The sequence below is a fragment of the Phyllostomus hastatus genome, unplaced genomic scaffold (assembly GCF_019186645.2).
Source record: "Phyllostomus hastatus isolate PE091 unplaced genomic scaffold, TTU_PhHast_1.1 phas_contig_254, whole genome shotgun sequence".
NCBI classification, from domain to species: Eukaryota; Metazoa; Chordata; class Mammalia; order Chiroptera; family Phyllostomidae; genus Phyllostomus; species Phyllostomus hastatus.
Window position 1 is genome coordinate 19,206,377 of NW_025333810.1, and position 19,184 is coordinate 19,225,560.

Below are 19,184 nucleotides of genomic sequence, written 5' to 3' on the forward strand. Positions count from 1 at the left end.
TTTTAGAGAGAGGAGAAGGAGAAAGAGAAAGAGGAACATCAATGTGTGGTTGCCTCTCGAGTGCCCCCTACTGGGGACCTGACCCACAACCCAGGCATGTGCCCTGACTGGGAATCAAACCAGCAACCCTTTGCTTTCCAGACTCATGCTCAATCCACTGAGCTACACCAGCCAGGGCAAATGTGGGTATTTTAACAAAAAATAATGCAAGCTAATATAAAGAATACTAAATTAATATAAATTCTGTTTATTTGAGGACTAAAATACTCAATCCTTTAGGAAATCTGTTCTGAAATGCCCTTCTTTCAGAGTTCTCACACATGAGAGAGCATCTCCTCTGTCCCCAACAACTGAACAGTACTTCTCTTGAAAATCTTATATTACTTAAAATATCTCATTGTTGCCATTACTATGACATTTTCTAGTGGCAACTCAGAGTCAAACTGTCTATGTGTTCAAAGCAAACATGCACAAAGATTTGGTGAAGCCCTACAAGCCGAGAGAGGGTGATCTGAAAAACAAATTGGAGTCTAGAGTATGAGACTCAAACCAGAAAAAGAAGTTAATGCCCCTGAATTATCACCTACACTGAACTTTTTGGTTCCGGTGTCTTTGTTTCTTTTTCTAATTTTATGGCCCTGAGCTCATGTGCTTTCCTTTTCCCAGGGGTTCCACTGCGCAGGCTTGGTTGGAAGACATCCCAGCAGAGAGCAGAGGTCTGAGGATTACTGAAGTGGTTTTCTTTTTAATCACTTATAAAAACAGAGACAAAGCCAGTCACCAGCCATGTGATTTACTCTAAGTCACTGGACCTCCAAATTCCCTAAAGAAAGTCAGAACCAGGTCTTTCTCAACAGTTTTGTATCATGAACTTCTCTCAAGTTTGACAACCATATTGTTCTCAGAAGGAGAGAGAGGCAAAGAAAAAATATTACTTGAACACATTAATAAAGTGGAGAAATTAGTTAAACTATCATGCTCAAGCACGCAGTACATGCCTATGTGTTTATACTCTTGTCCAGCACTTTGAAAACTATGCTTCCTTTATTTCTGAGGTGATGAAGCTCTATCTCTTCCTCTCATAGCCCTCTTATTTTCTTCGGTGGGGTGAAATTACGCCTTAAAAGCTAACTTAGAAACAGAAAATGAAGAGACTGAAACAAATCTGCATTAGTCCTTAGTAAAATTTAATTAACCAGCATGTAAATAAATACTCTCCAGGCAATTGCCAGGAAAGGAGAAAGGCTCTAAAAAGCAGTCACAACTTCAACACCCCAGTGGCCAAGCATTCTTTGGAATTGTCAGTGGTTGAAGTCTCCACCCTTCAAAACAACATGATTAGCACAACAGATTCATTTCATTTTCTTGTGTATTTATAATTTTCAAGACTTTAGCCCAGGTGACAACCTTCCTTCCCACCCTCCTCATCCACTCCATCCCCACTTTTAAAAAGAAAGCAATCTGTAAACTCAAACCAAATGTTTTTTTCTTTCAGTTTTTTCCTCAGAAACATCAGCAGACTTAGCTGAGCACAGGCAAAATGCCAGCTGCAGCAAGATGACATGAACCCCAAGATGTGGGAGTTGGCTGTGTTCCTCTGAGGCTTGCACAGAATGGTATCAGAAGTAATGAACACACAGAGAGACCCTTCAGGGACCAACGTGGTTTGTGTTTACGCCTGGAACACTGTAGGTAGTGGCAGTTCTTCCAACTCTACATGTGCATGGTGTTCTCTGCTTTTGCAAATGTACTGATTCACTTCTCAACATATTTGGGCCTCTTTCCCTTCCAATTGCCCAATCCCCTCACTCCAGAACTGTGGCTGACCTTTCCCTCTCTTTCCCCTGAACTGGACTCTAACCAACTTGATAGGAAGCTTTCTAGTCTTTTTCTAAACGAGGTCCCTCTTCTTGGAGCAGATGATGCCTAGGGTTGCATCCTGAGATGGAGCAGACAACTTGAGAAATTTCTAATTCCATTGCACATTTAAGTTATAGTTATAATATATAAGATATAAACTCAATGTTTATTAATTAATATATAAAATGTAGCTTAATATTACAAATAGTAAGTACCTAATAGTTGGGTTGGAATATTCACGGTCCTCAAGACCACTGAAGAAACACTGCATGTATCATTTTATGTTAAAAAATATATCTGAACTAGGGATGCTAAGAGAATTTGAAACTAGAGACAATCAATATTCCAACATTTACTATTCATTGAGACTTACTATTTTTGTCCAATAAGGAAATGGATGTGACTATTTATGAAGACAGGAAACAAAATTAAAATGGTACTGTAGTACCTCAATTGGTTTATGTCATCCAGGGATGTTTTACTTGTACTTTCACTTGGTAAGAGGCCCAGGAATTATATTATTTTAAATAGCTTGTAAAATAACAAGGCAACAATGACAATAAAATTCCAAAAATCAAGAGCACCATGACACATCTCTCCCTAGCTGGCAACTCAAATCAATGGAATGAACTTTTAGAATAACATTGGAATCTATGTACATCTACCAATCTTTGGCCCATGACTGAATGATTTGCAAGTGAAATGAAATCTGTTACTAGAAGAAAATAAGTCACTAGAAAATTCACAGTCATTATGTGGTTAACATTAGTCAGCTAATAATGAGGTTACCTCCTATTGAGGGCAGACTATAGAGCTATGGTAATGTCTTTGCACATCGCAAAACCCTAAATATATCATTGGCAGGGTTCCTTCAAATTGAAAGTGCTAATCTCCAATACACATCAACTCTGGCTTGGCTTGGCTTGTCTTGTTAGGTAAACAAAATGTGTCTTGCCTGTCATTGCCATAAAATATTAATGCACTGGAAGTCTCTAAACCTTGCTAAGCATAAGGCCTATTATCACACTTAAGAGCAAAGCAATCTAATAAATCGCTGGCTGTATAAAAACTAAGTCAGCTGGCAGAGACAGTAATCTCCCTAAGGGATAGTAAGAGCCTCATCTTCAACTGCAGCAGCTGCAGTTCCAGAGAAATTATGTCTCTTCTGCTCAGTGAAAATACATTTGTGCTGGATTCTGTTATTTAAACTCTAATGGAATCATTAGGAATATCCATACATTATGAGTAATAGAAAATTAACTAAGAAAATCATCTACAATGCTGTCATATAATAGACACAGTATTTTTATTAGGCTTGCATTTTAGAGGGCTAAATCCAATGTAAAATCAAGCTACTTATTTCTAATATCCATTTTGGAAGAGTATGAACCCTCAACTCATACATAAATAATCATGTGTAAATACTGAGCACTGAGCTGATATCCCTAATTGAAAGCAATTCACTTGTTTGGCCCTGGTGCTAGGTCCTTCAGACAGTACATAAACATAAATGTAATGCTATTGCTATACACCTTAAAATGGCTGTGTTGCTATTTTATGCTACACCTAGCCAATCTCTGAAAACCATATAAAAGATATATTTCAGAATGGACCATGCCTTTATTTCCTGCCCCCCACCCCCACACACATTAAATTGGGCTAAATTGACATATTTCCAGTAATAAAAAAAAGATGGGCAGATGGATTTTTTTAAGTAGTGATAGCAAGTAATAACTGTTTTCACACATATCATTTCATTTTAACTTCATAATAACCCAGTGTAAGTATAGTAACATGTCTGTGTTGAAAATGAAGAAATAGATGATTTGTCCATAGTCAACCAGTTAGCAAAAGGTACCATCAGTTTTTAAATCCTGGTCAAGGGACTTCGAACACTATACCTCTAAAGGCAGTCGAGGTTTTGTTCTTGTTCTGTTTTGTTTTGTTTTGTTTGTTTTCAAGTGTATGTGCAATCTCATCTTGCCAGAGATACTACTTCAAATCTTGGAAAGCATTTAGCATACTAAAATGTAATTGCTACCCAGGGATGATAATTTGAGGTTATGTGATTAATGAGTGATGTGCACCTTTTATATGGCACTCAGTAATAAAATGTTGATGACCTACACACAGGCAAAATGTGACCTAATTTTAAAAACTTTATTATATTTAGAAGAAATATTAGGAGTTGAAAATATGTTTAAAGGGAAAGGTCACTTTTTTGATGACTCAAGGATCATAGGCTTTAAATTTATACTTATTGTGGGCACTGAAAAAGATCCCTTATATGTATAGTAATAGTGCTTCAGTAAAGACACAAAATACTCTCCTGGGTATTGTTTATGGAGATAACACTCTCAGTATGGATGGCTATGCCAGTATGTTGACAGTAACCTTGGTGTCAGAGGAACTAAAAAAAAATTGTCATTATAATTAAGTGTGCATTATTTTGTCACAAAACAACTAAATCATAATGCATGTAGAGCACAAAGATCTTCAGTCCTGTGGAGAGTGGGTGTGAGCTACACAGTTACCTAATGGCACAGATCAGAGCTACTCTAGACAGGGATATCAACCTCTCCGAACTCCAGCACTGACTTCATTCGTTCAGTCAATTCATACCCGTTGATAACCTGCTCTGTATGCAGCATAATGTGAGCTGCTGAAGTTACAAAGGCAATTAAGATTCAATGCCTATCCTCTGAGTGTCCACATCTTTGTAAAGAAAAATTATATTAAATAATGCATTCAGCTATGTTGATAACAGGGACAAAGTGCTCAGTAACACACATTATACAAAAAAATTATATTTCTTAATTTTCTAAAATCAAATCTAATCTGGACTCCAAGACTTTATTTGCCACTGTTGGCAAGAAGGGGATTACCAGCCACATTGGCTCCCTCTCCTTTGCAATGTGGTCCCAGGAAAATAGCAGATCACCTTGGACCTCAGCGCACCGTGGTCATCCCTGATGTCATGGCTCATTCTGCTGCACTATGCTGATCAAGCACTGCCCCTCAGAGCTGGGTGCCCTCTCTCTATTCCCCCTCCTCTGATCTTTGCCAAGGATTCCAGGGACCAGGCACGCACTCAATGGCCACTTTCTACCACTCCAAAATGTCTGACCTTAAGGTGCTACATCCAAAAGAATTTCCATTCTCTAACTCCCAAAACACCTGCAACATTTGCTTGCCCCTCCCCTCTCTTCTCTACTGAGAATTATTCTATCATTGGCACTAGCTGCTCACTCTCCCTACTGTGTAAAAAAGCCCAGTATTTCTCTCTTGGTTGCTTCCTATAACTGTTGGATATAAGTATATAGAAGTTCTGAATGACTCATGGAGTCAGGCTCCAGACCCTCAAACAAACAAACAAACAAACAAACAAACAAACAAACCCTACTTACCTATTCTAAGGCAAAAAAAAATCAATTTAAAGAAATGCAGTACCAGTCTCCTCTTCCCCAAATGATATAAAGCCTGTTCTTTTGTAGACATCACAGAATAAATAACATGGTTAATTTGGTGCACCCTGCACGTTTAAATTCTCAGTATTTCACCCTGTTACATCTGTAGCACAAGTGCTCAGAAAGGGCGTAAATGAAATGCTATCTAAGTCCTTCAACTATACCATGCTCTCTCACAATCCCATTCCATGTTTGTATATGACATTTTCTTTCCTGGAATGAAAATGCTGAATTTTAAAGACTTAGTTCAAATGTCAACATTTATATTAGTTAATTTCCAACTTTTCCAGGCAAAGAAACTTCTTACTCTTTTCACTTCTATAGCATTTTAATGTCACTACTATAGTTTATTTGAGATCATATTGTAGTTATCTATCAACTTGTCTCTCTACCCCAGGCTACTATGTCCTAAAGCAGGGGTCCCCAGCCTCCTTCCTCCCCATCTGTGGACATTGCTGGTGTACTGCCTGGGCTTTTCCTCCTGTCTCCTGCCCCCCACCCCAGTCTGTGGAAAAATTGTCTTCCCCAAAACCGGTCCCTGGTGCCAAAAATATTGAGGACTGCTGTCCTAGAGGACAAACACTATTTCTATTTCATAATTGTGTTCCCAGTAGCATGCACTCTCAACTTGGGGACACCTAGGATAACAGTAACAGGAGGGAAAAGAGGGGATGTTAAGGCAAAAAATATCCAAGATCAAGACATCATCTGGGCTGATACCCCAAAATATTGACTAAAAATTTATGTAATCCAGTTCACTGGGATTGGTGTTCTCAACAGGAATCCCTTGGCAAGGGTGAAACTTGGCACTGGGCTAATGGCAGTATTTAGAGCTAAGGTGTTTTCCTGGGTTAAATCTAGACCAGCTGGTTATATGTAGTGCAGAGACTGATGAGGAAGGAAGGCGGGCAGTATACCTGCTGGGTAAACGAGAGCCAGAGCTAGAGAGGAGCCAAGGAAACAGCCCAGCCCTAGGCTCAGGAGAGTTTTTCCTTTGCATTCCTTTGTAATATCAATCATCAGTAATAGTAGTAGCAATTTTTAGTATTATTATGAGTAGTGGCAGTATGTTGAGGACTCAGTCTTGAAGTCCTCAACATACCTTCCCTCATATATCATTATCCACAATTAGCTAAGTAAAATAATGCACTCAAGTATATTAAGAGCAGGGATGAAATGCTTAGTGACACAGAGATGCAAAAATATTATGTTTTTTAATTAAAGAATAATCTCATTTGAACTCCAAGACTCCGTTTGCCAGTGTTGGCAAAAGGCCGCTGTCAGCCACGTTGGCTCTTTCTCCCTTGCTTTCTTTAGTTCCAGGGAATGACAGAGCATCCTAAGTCTCAAGCGTTGTGCTTATCCTGGAAGCCATCTGATCATTCCTTGCCCATTGTCAATTGTGTTTTCTTGATTACCTTAATTGAATGATGCAGTATTCCCTGGGTCTGGGCATATTGTCACACAAACAAAGTCAACAAGAAAAAGGGGAAATAGCTGTTGACTAGGCCACCAACAGTATGTACCAAAAACCAGGCTAAAAAGAGGTCCCCGAAAATATCAAGAAGAGATAAAGAGATAGAAAGAATGAAAGAAAAATTATAAAAATATTAAGAATACAAATAGAAATATCAACATAAGTTAGTGTATAAATTTGACAGCAAAAGAATAAATTGAGGGCAAAACATTTTAGGGAAAATAACAATGTAAAATATTCAGAAATAAAGAAAAACATAAGACCTAGGATTAAAAGAATAAATGATGGCAAACTGTATAAATTAGGACAAACTCACATCAAGATGTGTTACAGTGAAAAGTAAGAACATCAAGTAAAAATTAAAAGTTCTTTAAGGATCCAGAGAGGAAACTCCAACCACTCATAAAGGAGTTAGAACCAGATACTGAAATTCTCAAGGAAAACTTTACAGTCAAGAAGACAATAGAGTTTCATTTTCAAGTCTTTTTAAGAAAGGTATATTATACCAGAACTCTACATCCAATTAAATATTTTCTTTAAATGTAGTGTGAAATGACATTATTGATCACAAAGCATTTTAGAAGGTTTATCACACAAAAACCTCTTTGAAATGTTCTCTAGCAATTAAAGAAATACCTCTGGAGAAGGTACAAATATATGGTAATTAAGAAGAAATAAATAACTTAGGGAAAAATTACTATCTACAGAGTCAGTGACTCTAAGAAAAAATAAATCTAAATAGCAAGAAAATGTCCATAACAATCAAGAATTAAAACTCCAAGTAATGTAGACATGGAGTGCTTGTTAAATTATGTGTCTTATTGAAATAAAATTTATAAATATGTGTAAGCTTAAAAACTGATTAAAAATAAACTTTAGCATAAGTCTTAATAAAGAATAATCACTTTTCAAGCCAGCAGAAGAAAATTCACTATATTTAGTGAGTTTTAGGAAGACAGGGGAAAAAAAACTCTCCATAAATTTTAAAAGCAGAATACATTGTCAGAAGTAAATCCCAATAAATAGTAATTAAAGGAAGTGAAAATGGCTGTCATCACTAATCAACAGGCTTTCTGATAGACTTTTTTAAGGACTCAGAAATGTTAAACAGTAAAACATATGAAGTGTGAAAGTCAGGAATAGATAAAAATAACTACACACAAATATGGACCAAAAGAAAGCCAGAATCAGAAAAAAAATAATTTAAAATAAAAATAACCATGAGGAAGAAAATAGAGATAATATTTATTGGGTCTATACAATTACCATGTATCTATACCCACCTAACAGTAGAGCTGAAAATACATAACAATACTCACAGAACTACAGGGGAAAATGAATACATCAATAATTATAGTTGAAGATCATTAACTAATAACTACCAATAAATCAAACAGACCCATTAAAAGCAAATATATTCCTTACAGATTTTTTAAAAGTAACTTCTAACTAATAAACTTTACTTTAATAGAGACTATACATTTGCTTCAAGCAAAATTAAAAAACTAGAAAAAACAACCTTGTAGGTGGCCACAAAGTCTCAATCAATTCCTAAGAATCAATACCAAACAAACTTGTCTAAAGCAATGCAATTATAAATTAATAATAGAAAATTAAAAAGTTAATACCTAGAAGAAAATATTGCTCAATAATCCTTGGATTTAAGAAGGGAAAATAATGACAGTCCTAGAGCAGAAAGTTAGTAGTGGTACTATATTCCATCTGATCATCCACACAGAAGACAATGTTTTCATTCATCTACTAACTAGTTCATTGCTGTATGTACTAGGTCAGTGACACTATGTGAAACAGTGAAAAGCATGGGCACTGGCGCCAGCCTGTTTGGGTTCAGCTCCTCTCTGCCACACAAGTGGTATGAAACTTTAAGTGAGTTGTTTGATATTCCTCTACCTCAGTTACTTAATTTGTAAAGGATGATAATGGTGCCTCCTTTCTAGGTTGTTGTGAGGATTAAATGATGATGATAGCAATAGAGACAGAAGTAGATGAATAATAGTAGATTGTAATACACTTACAGACGTATAGTGCTTAGAACAAAGACTGGTCTATGTGCTAAGTGTTAGTTATTACTCCCATGTTCCAGGTACTGGGCTAGATGCTAGAGATACAATATTGGGCAAATGAAAAATAGTTTAACATCAAATCATACAGAAAGAGTATGATAGGTCAACCTAAAGAGGTCTACTTAACTCATAAAATACCAGGAGCTTTTGAAAGATTTTAAGTGGACAGGATATATGGACATCTTTGCTTATTTATATTAAAGATTATACTGGCTGCAATGAGGAGAATGGATTGACCAGGGAACAGAGGAAGGTTTTGGAGCATCAACACAGGGACAAGTATAATGTTATTAAATGCCAAAAGAAGTTGCAAAGGAAGGCTCAACTTTTCTAATTGTCTCTTCTTAAAATATGGAATGTGTGTGTGTGTCAGGGGAGGTTAGGTTGTGTTATATATGTGTGTGTATTGTGACTAAATTATCTGTGGACTCAATTCTGCATTTGTAGTTGAAGTAAGTAAAGCTCTGACCTTTGCAAAGTTTCTAAACCTCTCTGAGACTTAATTTTCTCATTTTGTGAAGTGGCGATGCACAGCATTTTTGTGAGAACTGAATTAAGACACTGCATGTGAAAGAACTTCTGAAACCCAAAGTCCAGTAGAAACATTCTAGTTGTCGTAATTATGTGGTAGAATTGGCAGGGGAAACTAAATCTTAAGGATTCTTCTAAGATGTTTATTTTAGCAAAGAGGAGACATAAAGCATGAAACATGATATCACAAGGCAAGAAAAAGCTGTGTGATTAATATCTGTGGTTACACATCAAGTTTTTCATCTAAGAATGCCCTCCATTAGGAATGACGTTTCAAGGTCCCCTGCCTCTGACTGGCTGCTCCTGAGCACCCAGCTCACTCCCTCAGGACTCTAGTTCCTACGATTTTTTCATTCCACTAGAATACTGAGCCCAACATTTCTTTAGCTTTCTCTAACTACCCTCATGTCTTCACATCCCTCTTTAATCCAGATTAAATTTCATGTTCAATCAATATAATCACATCTACCTAACACACACATACACACACATACCCCTTCATCATACTTACTAGAAAATTCCAAAACTAGTTCAATTAAATTATCCACATACACTTCTCACGCCCCTGTGAGCTGAATATATGGAGAAAACTAAAACCACATTGACTGGATTCATTTTATAATCATGACCACTAACTGCAGTCCTTCTGCATTTCCCTAGTCTACTCCTCCCCACCCCACCCCCACCCCATTCTTCTAAATTATGTCTTCTGGTTGATCTTCTATTCTCCAAATTCCAACACTTCTTCCCTCAGCCTTCTCCTCATCTTCCTTTCCCATTTCACTGAGGAAATGGGGAAGAGACATAAGATGGCTTCACAGACTTTACAGCTGCAGCTCTTGTTAATGCTATCGGTGCCCAAATCTTCAGCCTCCCCTCCTAGCTAAGATGAACACTCTGTCCAAATTAAAGCCAATCTCTCCATTTCTGCACCAGATTCCAATCTTCTGACCACTCCTAGACATTGCACGTTGCTCCTTTGTTGCCCTTCCTCATCTTTCATCATGAACCCCCCCCATTTTATAAATCCAGACCACTGCTATCAGCATACAGCTATTCTGAAATCTCTCAGCTGCACATTACCCTTCAGCAGATTCCATCCCATCTTTCTACTGCCCTGAGAATTTGCCTTTCTCTCTCTCACTCATTCACATTCTCTCTCTCTCTCTCTCTCTCTCTCTCTCTCTCTCTCTCTCTCTCTCTCTCTCTCTATATAAGCACGCACATTAATTTTTCCCATCAGTGTAAAATCATCCTATTATTTCACCTAGTGTAAAAAGGAAAAGGAAAAGGAATAACATTATAACCCCATAACCCTTTCAGCTAATGTTCTATTTCATTCTTTCTCCTGGAAGAAAACTTCCAGGAACAGTGTTTGATATAATGTCTCCAATTTCTCTCTTCCTTCTTTTCTTTGGAATCCTTACACTTCTTCATCTGCTACTTTAAAATGTTCTTATCCAGTTTCCAATGATCTTCATTTTACTAAATCTACTAGTCAATTCTTATTCTACATAATCATAATCACAGCACTTTGTACTTTTATACTTAGCAATTTCCCCAATCTAGAAAGTCTGGACTCAGTCCTAGTTTGAGTCCTCTTCTCTTCGGGTCATTTTGTCATACTGAGCACCCAAATAAAACAGTCTCCCTCCAACATAAGCACACACACAGGCACATAAACCCCACAAGTGCGCACACTCCGACTCATAAGGTTCACCCTATCTTCCTTATCCTACTTGGTATTGTTTCCATAGCACACATAACCATTTGGCAGACTCCCTATTTATTTGTTTTTTACATTCCATCTCCCACCATTTGAATATATGTTCCACAAGGACAGGGACCTTGTTCTATTCGTCATTAAGTCCCCAGAGCCTACAACAGTGTTGACATGTACTAGGTATTTAACAAGTTTTATTTAAATAAATGCATAAATAAATGAGTAAAATAAATGCTTAAATTTAAGAAAATTTCCAGAAGATAAAAATAGTGGTTGAATTAGCAATGACAAATCAAACATGTTAACAAGCTAAGATATAAATATTCCATACATGTATTTATTCATTTGTAGTATTTATAACTTGCCTGTTCCCAAAACTGATTTGAGGCAGCTGATATGTATATAGCATTTCTATTTATAAACTGAGTATGGAATATTCCATTTCTTATGAAGGAAAGAAATGCTGCCTAATTTCCTTCATAAGTAAAATTTCAAAAAAAAAGGGGGAGCGGAAACAGACTAATAAGCCTTTTGCAAACAATAATGGATGAGTATTTATTTTTTATATATTTTTCAAAAAGCATGCAAATGGACAATGCTAAGGTTGGGGGATACCTGGGTTAATAGAAACCATGATGATTTTTTAATCTTCATCAGAGGACATGGTTATTGATTTTAGAGAGAGGAGAAGGGAGGGAGAGAAACACCCACATAAGATTGCCTCTTGTGGGAGCCCCAGCCATCAAACCCACAAACTTCCAGTTCGTTGGACAATGCTCCAAGCAACAGAGCCACACCAGCCAGGGCAACCAAGAGGATTTTTTATTTCAAGAGTGAAGATGTCAAAAGAGCCTCTACTCTCTTCTTATATACACCTATGCTCCTTTCTATTAGCTCAAAAGACAATTCTATGTACACCAAATACATCACTGAAATCTGCATATTGTAAAAACATCATTTAAAAATTTTACTATTACTATTCTGGCACAAAAACAGCGGTTTTCCCTAATCCTAAGTATGTAAATTAGGCAAGACACATTAAATCTCTCCAATTACATTTTATTTGTCTAATACAAGTTTTTGCCCAAAAAAGGTAGAGATATGTTTTAGTTTCTGGTAAGAAAGTAATTTTCATGATGAGATTGGCTAGAGTCTAGAACAAGTTTTCCACAGAAGTGGAAAGGCTTTGAAACTATTAAAATAAAATGATACAAAACAGTGGAAAATGTACTATAGCGTGAGGGAATACGCTGCCCTCATCCCTGGAGGCTGCAGCAGAGAGCTGAATAGGCCTTTTCAATCTCCAGCCATTATAATTCTAGGTAACCATTCTGAGAATAGATGAAAGGGGTGGTTTTTCTATCTGCGTTGAGCTCCTATTAGCCCCGTGAGGAAATAAGGGTTTTGCAGAAAGTGTGAGTTCTCCAAGTGTTGCTGAAGTGACCTTAATTTCCTTATAAAAAAGCAATCTAATAATGGCTACATCTTCTAATATTAACAAAGCTGCAAAGTTACTGGAATAATTTTCCTTTGCTTGGATAGCAAAATCCTTCAATGTCCTTGTCTCCCTTTTCCCAATGTCACACCTGCTTTATAGTCTATATTTGCTCTTTAATATTTGATTTCACATTTGATTCCAACCATCCTGATACAAAGCTGCAATGAGAAGTTGAAAGATTCAAAAGGGAGAGAGGATATGACTGCCACCCTATCCTGAGTGAGCCCACTGAACTGTAAATCTACCCCGCATTTAATTACTCAACTAGACGGTGCAAGATGAGGTCTCCAGAGTGTTGTACTATAGTGAGTGATTGAGCCTGCTTGCTGTAATAAGCTTTTCTACAGCTAAGCCAAAAGGTTAAATGTATACATGGAACTTCAAGGCAAGCATTGTTTTCAAAAAGCTGCAAACCCAGAAGAATAATAGAACCTTATTTTGAATGAATGCCTCAGTTTCAAAACCTTAAGTTGAACTAGGAGAGTTTTGTGAAAAGAACTGTTCCCTCAAGCAAATTAACAAGTATTTGGGTCAGTAATGGGGGTGGAAAGCCTGTTCTCCCCACGCCAACTCCTACCACATCCACAGGATCATTAGCTCATGTTTGTATAATGAATAGCAAAGATAATTGCACTTGCAAGATGAATCAGCAATTCCCAATTAGAGCAGCAAAAGAAGACTGTTTTCTTTCTGAATCACTGTGAAAGGCAAGTGGAAAAGTGACAAAAAGACTTTGTTCTCCATCAGTGATGGGAGGGGAATTCATGTTGAGAGCCAAATTTCCAAAGTAAGGCATTCCGGGCTTGCCAGCAAAACTGTTCACACCCCCACAGAGACCACAAAACCCTGCAGCTGTAATTTCAGAAACACACATGTGTATAAATCAAGTAATTGCACACCTAACTATCCACTTGAGCCTGTGTGCCTGGGTTTTTTGCAGGTGCCCAGGGCACTTGTGTTATTTGGCTTTGAAAACAAGGTTTAGTTTAATTGACAGGATATTATCAAATTCAAGCTGGCTTGTATGGACAAATCTCAAAATATGAGGGTGGCATACAGAATCAAGCAGCACATATGAATGTTCCATATGTGTGTTCTGCAAGGTCCTTGCAGCTGACTGAATTCTAAACAACAGAGAGGAATGAAATGTAAATGTCAGCTTAGCTCTAATTCATGAAAGTATGCTTCCAGGGCATTCAATGAGGCAGCATCATTTTAAAATGCCACTTACAAAGAGAGAGAGAGAGAGAGAAATGAGCAAGTATCATTTCACCTTATATATAATGATATTTGTAAAAGGGATGAGTGGGTGTTTTGGGTCTATTGTCCAGAAGAACAAGTAGATCCATGTTTCCATGTTTCCCTGTTCCATCTGGCAGAAGCCCCGGCAGACAACCATGGAGGAGGCTGCCAGCTCTCCAGAATGTAGCCCACACCGCAGCATGGAATCTGCCTACAGGCTCAGCTTGTGCTCTAGGCTCTCCAGGAGAAATTCTGGTCTGTGAGACTTCAGAACAGGTATAGCTACTACTAGTCCTCTACAAATACTTTGTACGGTATAGCAAAGAACGACTAATGAGAAACCAGTTCATCGAAAATTCTGCTGAAATTCAACACAATGCATTTCTACAATTTTCACCTTGAGAGAAAGAAAAACAGGTATTTGTTTCATTCACTAAGATCTAAACTACCAAGCTCTCATCTACCCCCGCCCCCAAGTTTATAGATTTGGAGTTATTTTTTAAGTACACATATACACACAAGTAAGCAAAACACACACACACACACACATTTTAAATCATCAAATTTCTAATGGAATGATGCCCTGAAAGGATGATCTTTCTTGAAACAAAAGTCAGTAATCAGCCAGAGCAAAAGGGAATTCTATGCAAGCATTTGTCCCAAAAATGTGTGCAAAGTTCCACTGGTTCATTTGGGCAAAATTTCCAGTAAATCCTGTTTTCACAAAGTTATTATCAAAGAAACCCATTACGTTTGCATGTAACATTAGCCAAAAATAACATTTTAATATGACAGCAACAAAATTTAACCCTTCTTTTTTTAAATGACTTACAGATTTTATTATTGAAAACTTTAATCAAAGGCCTGGCTTTGAGACTTGCAGCACTGGCATGCCCTTGTTGCTTTGTTATCAGGGAACTGGAAAATGTGTAAGGTGTTTATGGCCCATTAAAGAACCTTTAGGCCATAAAAATAATCTGCCTATAAAAGCAGTGAGGGGAGGTAAAATACAGTGCTTCAACTACAATCTGATCACTGTATAAAGGCCTAGCAGAAAAATTATTGATTTCTTTTCCATTAAACAAGTATTAGATTTCAGATGGATTAATAAGTTAAAAAATAAACTTGAATCTAATGTGATAGGGGGAGGGGAAGCAATATAAGGAAAAACAATGCCAACAACCTACCACACACTTGAAATTACGTCTGTGTACTGTGTGGAGGAGGCATGTGGGATTACCATCACCAAACTGTTCATTTAGCCCCTGATGCTTCCATAAGGATATTTTTTGGACAGCATGAGGATTCACAAGTCTGATTTTTCAAATTCTGATAAGGTATACTTTGTATACCATGAAGTATAATTTCTGATATTGCGATGTGCCTTTCGATGCCTATGGGAAACAGTTTGGGGACAATATGGTGCTAGACTGGAAGTGAGAAGAGAGAGCATGGGATAGCGAGCTCAGCCTCGGCAGAGATTGGCTGCCAGTCCTAATCACCTGTGTGGCCCTGGGAAACATTCTAGCCTTCTCTTCTACTGAGTCTCCACATCTTCGGAATGGGGGATGTTACTAAATGACCACAATGTAAGGATGGCATGAAATAATACAGCAAAAGAACTCTGCTTGTCCCAAAGAAAACACTAAATACGTTTTATCAGTTTTTATTACACTATTACCTGAGTCCCTAAACAGCTCTAATCTGGGGCAACTTCCTTGCCCTCCCTGGCCTGTTTCTCCTGTAATGAGGGATTAGACTACACTCCTTCTTACTCCCAGTCATCTTTCAAACACAAAACATTCCCAAAGTAATAATTCTCACCTTTGGGCTACAAATATTGGTGGATAATAAAGATATGAGGAATATAACACTTTGGGAGCACTACTAGTTAAATAAAAGTAATAATTATAGTTAAATAATCATTAGTAATTATATTACATAATAAAATAACCATATTGTTATAGTGTTATTATAAATTAATTTAGTAATAATTTTAAAATTATAGATTTAGAACTTGAAAACTTTAAAAAATATATTGGAGCAGAATTGAGGTTACTTACTCCTATAATAATATCACTTGATTTAAATTGTATAATCAAAACCTTTCTCATGAGAATCTTGGGAAAACCATGAATATGTCATTTATGTTAAAATATGTATTAAGTATTTTGTGGCAAAGAAACATATAAGAACCAGTTCCCAAAAGGAAACTTATGATATGATTTTAATTATTTTAAAGGGCAAATGAATCAATGAGTGGGCCTGATAAAATATTGAAACAGACCATACAATATGATTAGAAGTTAACTGAAAATGCTTGTTTGCTAAATTGGACTCATAGAGATAAAATAGACACATTCCAAATTTATCCATTATCTCTGCAGTCTATGTTCACTAAAATATTTTATTACTATATTTTGTAATGTTTTTATTTCAAGGTACTTCTTTAAAAGCCATGGTTTCATATATCATATATATTTATATATATATATACTTATATATGATTCTTACCCGATTACTCAAGCTATTTTTCCTGCAAACAATTGTCAGGTATTCCCTCAGTCTCCTTAAATAACACCTAAAATTATTACCTACAAGACAATGGTGCATAGGGGGAAATAAAAAACTCATGAATGCCCTACACAGTGAGATCAATTCAAAGATAAGCTTCCTAATCTCATTATCATTACTTTGCTTTATTCATTTTATCCTTCTTATTGTTTAATCCAGTTTTCCAAGATAAGTTTTGGGGACAATCATCAGCATTACATCATAACTAGTTAGAAATGCAAATTCTTGTGGAGCTCAGTGATCTGTGTTTTAACAAGTTCTCCCATTAATTTGTATGCATGCTATTTTGAAAACCACTGATGAAAACCATGTATTAAATCATACTATTTAAAGTGTTGAACAAAGGGGGCAAAAAATGACTTCATATCCTAACTTTTCTCTGTACCGTAAAAAGTTATCATCCCATCCATGTGTCCCCCGCAATAACAGCATCACACTGAAGGATCACGCATAAGTTGACATCTACTGTGCATTGCATATAAAATGTAATGTGCATGGCCAACGTTCTCAAGGTCGGTTTCTAGCTGCATGCTAATTCTTAACCAGCCTTTGAGAAAACACTCTTTCCAGGGTCTTCTCACCGATGATTTTGGATTTGTTTAATTGTGAGAAAGCTATTCACTGAGCAATTTCTTAATCATCCATGTGACCACCCAGCACTTCTAATCAGGTAATTCATTCAACATTTGTGAAACAACTACTTTGCTCAAACCTATGTTAAACATTTTGTGAAACTAGAGAAGAGGCCCTGGCTGGCATAGCTCAGTGGATTGAGCATGGGCTGTGAACCAAAGTGTCGCAGGTTCGATTCCTAGTCAGGGTACATGCCTGGGTTGCAGGCCATGACCACCAGCAACTGCAAATTGATGTTTCTCTCTCTCTCTTTCTCCCTCCCTTCCCTCTCTAAAAATAAATATATAAAATCTTTAAAAAAAAAAGAAACTGGAGAAGAGAAGAAAGAGGGAAATAATCAACATCAATAAAAAGTCAGATTCCTCTAGTAGCTTAAGTTCTTCTTCAGGAGTAAACTGGATAAATACACTGCAGTCTACTCATATAAAATTCTAAGGCAATGGCTATAAATTCATTTCAGTTACATACAATGTGAATGAATCTCATCTACCTGATGCTGAATAGAAGAAGCCAGAAACAAGAGTACATACTGTATGATTTTGTTTGTATAAAGCCCAAGAGCTGCAAATTATGCTATCACTTTAGAGATTAAGATAGTGGTTACACTTGAGGGAAGAGAGATGAAGGTTGTAGAAGTATTCATTGCAAGCAGGGAACACAAATGAGTTTCTTGATCATATTACATGTAGGTGTTGACTTTGTGGAAAACAAAGCTATTGAGAATGCATTCACTATCTGTGCACGTCTCTGTATGTAGTTTTTGCATCATTTAAAAGTTTATATTTAAATATACTCTGACAAGGTCAAAACCTGTGTTTGTGCTTCAAAACATAGATAAGGGGTATTCTCCCTAATGGAGAAATAACTGAAAAATATTGTAGAAATAAAGACCACCCAAATTAGAACAAGCAAAGCCTATTATTCAGAGTCTGTTCTAATAGGAGAGTCAGCCACCATCATTTGTGTTCTGGCCAAGGCTCAAAAGCCAGCAGACAAGTGGGAAAACTTTATAGTGAAAAAATGGAAGGCTTCCAGCATGCCCTAAATGGGGACTTTTGCAAGGGAAAACTTAGGTGGGCTAACTAGATGAGAATATTCTATGTTATTGGTTATGGCTATATTTTTTGTTTTCACTGGTTGGTCGGGGCAAAAATTAGGGAAGCTCTCAGCTGTTAATCAAGTCCTGGCCATTTGGGGCTGATTGTTACAGGGATTACAGTGTGGTTCCCTGGGCTAGTTGCTGCAGGTTGTGAGTGAGATTCTTACTAATAATTTATTTATATAATAATTTATATATATTTATATATAAACACATATAAATTTATATATACATAAATTTATATAGCTATATATAAATTATATATACTCCAGCACAACTAATACCCCTTTTCTATTACAAAATCATAAGTATGCAATTCTGTAACATAACAATATCACACTCACCTGGCTGGGGTAGCTCAGTGGATTGAGCGCGGGCTGCGAACCAAAGTGTCACAGGTGCGATTCCCAGTCAGGGCACATGCCTGGGTTGCAGGCCATGACCCCCAGCAACTGCACATAGATGTTTCTCTCTCTCTCTCTTTCTCCCTCCCTTCCCTCTCTAAAAATGAATGATAAAATCTTAAAAAAAAACAACAATATCACACTCAAGCACAGCATATGACATTTTAGGTGAAATGTTCAAATTAAAACTATAAATTATTACACCCATACTATTACCCTACCAACCACACTCAAGCAGGTGTTACTTCTGCCAGACCCTGTATATATATATGCATGTATGTGTGTATATATATATGCACATGTGGAGTCCTGCTGTTGTCTATTTGTATGTTCAATCTCTCAATATCAATGAGAAAAAGACTAGCAATCCAATTTTGAAAGGCAATACCAAATTAAAAAGTTGGTAGTCCACAGAAATTTAAATGACTTTTCAAAATTAATAATCTCATTCATAATAAAAGATACATCTTACTACATTCTTCAGTCCAGTTTGAATAACAAACTTTGAAATGATCAAGAAGTTTGACAACAAACTTTTGAGAAAGGGTCTGATGAAACAGGTACTCTCACACATGGATGATGGGGATTGGAA